This window comes from Bison bison, unplaced genomic scaffold (assembly GCF_000754665.1).
Source record: "Bison bison bison isolate TAMUID 2011002044 unplaced genomic scaffold, Bison_UMD1.0 scf7180017864370, whole genome shotgun sequence".
Taxonomy (NCBI): Eukaryota; Metazoa; Chordata; class Mammalia; order Artiodactyla; family Bovidae; genus Bison; species Bison bison.
Window position 1 is genome coordinate 4,578,541 of NW_011494942.1, and position 6,427 is coordinate 4,584,967.

A 6,427-nucleotide genomic window follows, 5' to 3' on the forward strand; every position below is an offset into this window, starting at 1 on the left:
ATCAGTTATTGGGTTGAGTGCAAGTGTTAGTCACTAAATCATGTCCGACTCTCTGCAACCCCATAGACTGTAGCCCGCCAGGCTCTTCTATCCATGGAATTCTCTAGGCAAGAAAACTGAAGTGGGGAGTCAATCCCTTCTCCGGGGGATCTTCCTGACCCAGGGATCCAGCCTGAGTCCCCTGCATTGCAGGCAGATTCTTTACTATCTGAGCCAACAGGGGACCCCACATTGGGTTGAGGGCCCATTCCAACTGAACTTGACCTCACTTTAATTATATTTGCAAAGACCCTATTTTTTTTTTTTTTAAATATAAAGACCCTATTTACAAATGAGGTCACATTAACAGGAATTGGGGTTTAGGATTTCAACCTATCATATGGGGGGGTCAATTCAACAGTAATAAGAGTGACAGATGACACTTGCAGGGTTGTATTAACACTAGTAACCAATTCACTTCTGTGTTTTTTTTGGTAATACCATATGGAGAAAAATACTGGTGCACACTAATCAGTAAATATAAATGATGGTCTTTTTTTTTTTTTTTAATATAAACATGTCATTTTGCAGTCTCGATCCCTTCAGTTAAACTGATCCCAAGGTCTGAAAGAGCCATGTGGGGAAATGTATGCATCAACATTAAATTACTGACAATTTCTTGAATAACACTCACCTTCCTTATTGGAGAGGGTTCACTTTTTTAAAGGAGTTGATAAATGGACTCTGGAGGAGGCTTAAATCATCATTATATTTGGCTGACATTGTTTTCCAACATCATCATACCCCAAGTTTAATGGCACTGTTTGAAAACATCTCACTAGTGACGTGTCCTGTCACATTCCTTCAGAATTTCAAAAGAGTAAAAATAGTGTCGTTACTGCTATTGTGAGCCGTAATGGGGGGAGCATGAAATCCAAAGGAACCCTTTCAACTGGTTGAAAACAGTGTCCAGCTACTCCAGCTGGTCCAACTAAGTCATATCCAGGAGATGTTTCATTAATGGAGGTGTAGGGCTTCCCTGGTGTTTCAGACAGTAAAGAATCTGCCTGCAAAGCAGGAGACCCGGGTTCAATCCCTGGGTCAGAAGATCCCCTGGAGAAGAGAATGGCAACCCACTCCAGTAATCTTGCCTGGAGAATCCCCACGGACAGAGGAGCCTGGCAAGCTACAGTCCGTGGGGTCACAAAGGGTCAGACACGACTGTGTGACTAACAATTAACACTCTTCTAATACATAAGTAATTTATATTTTTATTGGAAATATCTGCGCCAGAACCTTGTTTTGAAACTACTAAAGTGTTCAGTGTTAAAACATGCATTCTGGAACTTACCATCTTTATCATGAAAGTAACTCTGAAATGTCCCCAGTTTTCAGACTGGGGACATTTTAAGACCTGTAATAAATTTGACAGTTTTTATGGCTTTATCCAACTTCTTCCAGAATTGCTGCACAACCTTTCAGCATGAGTGCAGTGACCACCAGCAGGTTTCAGTAACTGCTTTTATCTGAACAGTTCTTTCTATAGCTTCAGTATATACATGGTTCATTTTTGATAAGTTGTTCAATATCCTAATCTAAAAGCATTTTCTCCCCCTGTTGTGTTTTATCTAATACGTCTTCCTTGGGTTCATTTGGATTACTTCATATAAAACACAAGCAAAATGCAGAGATCGGCCAATTCATATTTTCATTCAGCTGAATTATAAAAGCTTTAAGGGAATTCACCAGATGTATTTTGATGTGTATTTTCGGGTAAGAATGGTGCTACCCACCGTGGTATGGGTCCTCAAGGATATTTATTTGCAAATCTGTGGGGGCATTTTGCTTGACACTAAGGTTCCTTGAACGAAGGTTGCCAAGTAACTTGTACTTGTCTCATCTGAAATGCTAGCAGAAAATGAGGGTAGTGATGTTTCTGTACATGTCAGCTTGGGCTTTCTGATGGCTCAGTGGTAAAGAATCCACCTGCCATTGTGGGAAATGCAGGTTTGACCCCTGGGTCAGGAAGACCCCCTGCAGAAGGAAATGGCAACCCACTCCAGTATTCTTGCCTGGACATCCATGAACATTGGAGCCTGGTGGGCTACAGTCTATGGGGTTACAAAATCAGATACGACTTGTCCACTAAACAACGCAAAAATGTCTGTTTATTTAACACAGCTGAACCTCGAACAACCTCTTTCTGATAGAATTTGTCTTTTCCTTACTTACAGCTTTGGATTCTCCTGTTAAGGAGTTAGTTTTCATTATCAGATTTACATTCGGTTCACAAAAAAATTTGTGCTGTTGACACCAGGCAGGAACATCTGAGTTCCTTACCTTTTGAACTTCTGTGTTTTGTTTCCAAATCCTATAACTGTGCAAGGTTAGAGATGGTACAACTTCACTGAATGAAATACAAGAAGTTGAGCAGTCTTAGATACACTGAAATGACTTTCAGTGATGGATATTCTCATTGTTACTTTGTTGACTTCAAAAGCTCTCCTGTGAAACTTACAGACATTTGCTTTCATTTCATACAGTGTTGTTACAGTGGTTGATTCTTGATTATCACTTTGTGCCAAATTGGCACTTTCGTCATGAGACAATCTTATTTTACTTACAATCTTATTTTCTCATTAGATTTAATTCTTTAACCAGTGATTCACTTCTACTTTTAAAGATAATTACTTTGTCTCATGAGAAAAAAAATTTTAAATATCCAAAATTTACCATAAGCCTTAAGCTTAGACAATAATCACAACATGGGAAATAGATGGGGAAACAGTGGAAACAGTGTTAGACTTTATTTTTCTGGGCTCCAAAATCACTGCAGATGGTGACTGCAGCCATGAAATTAAAAGACACTTACTCCTTGGAAGGAAATTTATGACCAACCTAGATAGCATATTCAAAAGCAGAGACATTCCTTTGCCAACAAAGGTTTGTCTAGTCAAGGCTATGGTTTTTCCAGTGGTCATGTATGGATGTGAGAGTTGGACTGTGAAGAAGGCTGAGCACTGAAAAATTGATGCTTTTGACCTGTGGTGTTGGAGAAGACTCTTGAGAGTCCCTTGGACTGCAAGGAGATCCAACCAGTCCATTCTGAAAGAGATCAGCCCTGGGATTTCTTTGGAAGGAATGATGCTAAAGCTGAAACTCCAGTTCTTTGGCCACCTCATGCGAAGAGTTGACTCATTGGAAAAGACTCTGATGCTGGGAGGGATTGGGGGCAAGAGGAGAAGGGGACAACAGAGGATGAGATGGCTGGATGGCATCACTGCATCACTGACTCGATGGACGTGAGTCTGAGTGAACTCCGGGAGTTGGTGATGGACTGGGAGGCCTGGTGTGCTGTGATTCATGGGGTTCCAAAGAGTCAGACATGACTGAGCGACTGATCTGATCTAATCTGATCTGATGTGACTTGGCCACACAGCTTTCTGTGGCTTTCTGACATGAGCAAGCACTGAGTAGAAGCATCTGAGCCTCACCTGGCATTTGATGAATCTGATTAATGTCTGTTAGGGTAAGTCTACTCTCCTGCCTAATTTTACAGGAGAGGCCACAAGCAAGCCTGAATTAAAAAAAAAAAAAAGGACTTGCAGAGTTACTACCTTTTCGGTGTATATTATACATGCTAAGTAAAGTGTTAATTGCTCAGTAGTGTCCGACTCTTTGTGATCCTTTGAACTGCAGCCTGTCCATGGAATTCTCCAGGCAACAATACTGGAGTGGGTTGCCTTGCCTTTCTCCAGGGGATCTTTCTGACCCAGGGGTTGAACCCAGGTCAGTTCTTTACCATCTGAGCCACCAGTGGCTGAAAAAGCTATAATTTAAGGTCTGCATAAAAATGAAGAAAACTGAATGGGAGTTAACTGTGTATTCAAAGTTGGTGTTTTTAGTGACATTTTTTAAAAACTTGGTTAAAATCTAACAGCTGGTTCCCCACCACCCCAAGCTCTCAGGTCCTTAGTAGTGTTCAGCTTGGTCTGGTCCATTTCTTCCTTTTCTTTATCTCAGTCCAGTCTCCTCATTTCCATGTCAACTTCAGTGTAAGTGATTCCAGTGTAGACAGGAGCCCATCTCAAGATTTTTGTCCTTTTCCCTTGTGTATGTGTGCTCAGTCGTTCAGTTGTGTCCAACTCTTTGTGACCCTATGGGCCCTATCGACCCACCAGGCTCCTCGGTTCATGGGATTCTCCAGGCAGGAGTGCTAGAGTGGGTTGCCATGCTCTCCTCCAGGTGCGTTTTCCCTTACCTAGGTCCCCAGTTCCAAACTCGCAAGGGCTACCCCAGATAACTGAGAAAGGGACACTTCACTTCTTGGTCTTTTCTTGGCTTGTTTCCCCCGGGGAGTAAATGCCAGGTCTGCTTGTATTTTTTAAATTCACACCAAACAATCTGGCTTTCCTGCTGGATCAGACAGCAAAGAATCTGCAATGCAGGAGACCAGGGTTAGATCCCTTGGTTGGGAGGATCCCCTGGAGAAGGAAATGGAAACCTACTCCTGTATACTTCCTTGGAAAGCTCCATGAACAAGAGAAACCTGGTGGGCTAGAGTCCATGGGTTGCAAAGAATTGGACATGACTGAGCTACTGAACTGAACTGAGTGATTAACACTTTCACTTTCTTCTTTCAAACAACCTGGCAAAAATTATGGCTCTGAAATTGATCTTCAGTGTCCTCTTTTCTTCATGTCAGGAGGCCCAAGTAATGTGTTGTACCTTTGCTCTGCAGATGGTCTCCTGGCCGGTGGACGCTGTGGCTATGCCTGGGGGGGCCCATGGAAACTTCTGGGTCTTCACCATCCCCTTAGGAGCCGCAAGGAAACCTAGGGGGCTGTTTCTAACTTTTCCTGGTTGCATTCTCCACAGTCTTGTCCCCTTACAATGCAGAGTGTTTCTGTGTGTCTGGGGCTTTCGAAGTTGGAGCTGAACACGTGTTCTTTACTTTGGGCTTCCCCAGTGAAAGGTTTTCCATACGGCCTTCTCTCTTCTGGTGACTGGCCACCATGCTACTTCCTTCTTGAAGCTCTCCTTTTTCCTTCTGCTGAGATGTTTTTGTCTATTTGGAGTGAGGAATAAGGGAGAACAAGGAAAATCTGTCCTTCCAGTGTGTGTCTGCTTTTTGTAATGTTTTGTTGTCTTATCTGGGTAGGAGTGAGGAGTGCACTTTCCTTTGACTTAGAGATTAAGATCATGACATCTTTTTTTCTCCCTGTGTTACAGTCACAGATACACTGACAAGTCCTAGGAGGATCAGTCGTTTTACTGGGCATGTGCGAAGGAGTGCATCATTAATGCTTTGAAGTATCATCATGCCACATAAATGAAGCACACACAATGAAAAAAAAAATTAGCACCTTAAAATCAGTCAATTCTACTTCCTTGAAATTTCCTTCCTTGAAAGTGGTTTGGCTAGAAGATGTCAAAAGTTCCTTCAGAGAAACCCTCCAGTTTCATTTGCTAAGTGATGATGACAATTATACTTTGATTTCTCAAAGATTAACACAGCGAAACAATAGCTGGTCATCCCCTTAAACAAGAGCGGTATCAAGGAGATTTTTCTCTGTAGAGAAAATGCCAGTTAGTGGCCTGAAGGAGGAAGAAGAGAATTACAGGATCCTTAGAATAAGGAAAGCCAGAATCCCTATTAAAAAGAAAAAACATTTTTCCCTACCCGTGGACCACTTCTGACACCAAATGTGTATAGCTTTTTTTTTTTTTTTTCCCTCAAACCAAAAAATTCTTCATCTGTCATTTGGGTGCTGCAGTCCAACTCTGACACTAACTATTCTGAATTAGCAGAGATCCCAAATAGGTTGAGGGCTCAATCCCACAAGACTGCCCCCACTTCCGATGCCAATAGCAGATCTCAGGATGTCTTTTCTGTACTTCTGACCAACTGGCTATAAGTCAGGGATTCCCACAACTTTTTACTCCACTTCAGTAATTTGCTAGATGGCTTACATAAGTCAGAGAAACATTACTTACATTTATGGTTTATTATGACAGAGGATGAGATGGCTGGATGGCATCACTGACTTGATGGACGTGAGTCTCAGTAAACTCCAGGAGTTGGTGATGGACAGGGAGGCCTGGTGTGCTGTGATTCATGGGGTTGCAGAGTCGGACACGACTGAGCAACTGATCTGATCTGATGAAGGATATAATAAAGGATACAGAAGAACAGCGAGATGACGGGGTACAGAGGGCAAAATCTAGAAGGGTCTTGAGTGCAAGAGCTCAAGGGAAAAGAAGCTCCTTGGAGGTCAGGAGTACCATCTTCCCAGGATGTAGATGTGTTCATCGACCCAGAAGCTCTCCGAACCCTATGGTTTTGGGATTTTCATGGAAATTTCATCACATAGGCATGATTGGTTATTAATTCATTCTCCAGCCCCTCTCCCCTCCCTGGAAAATTGTTTATGGGGCTAGAAAAAAA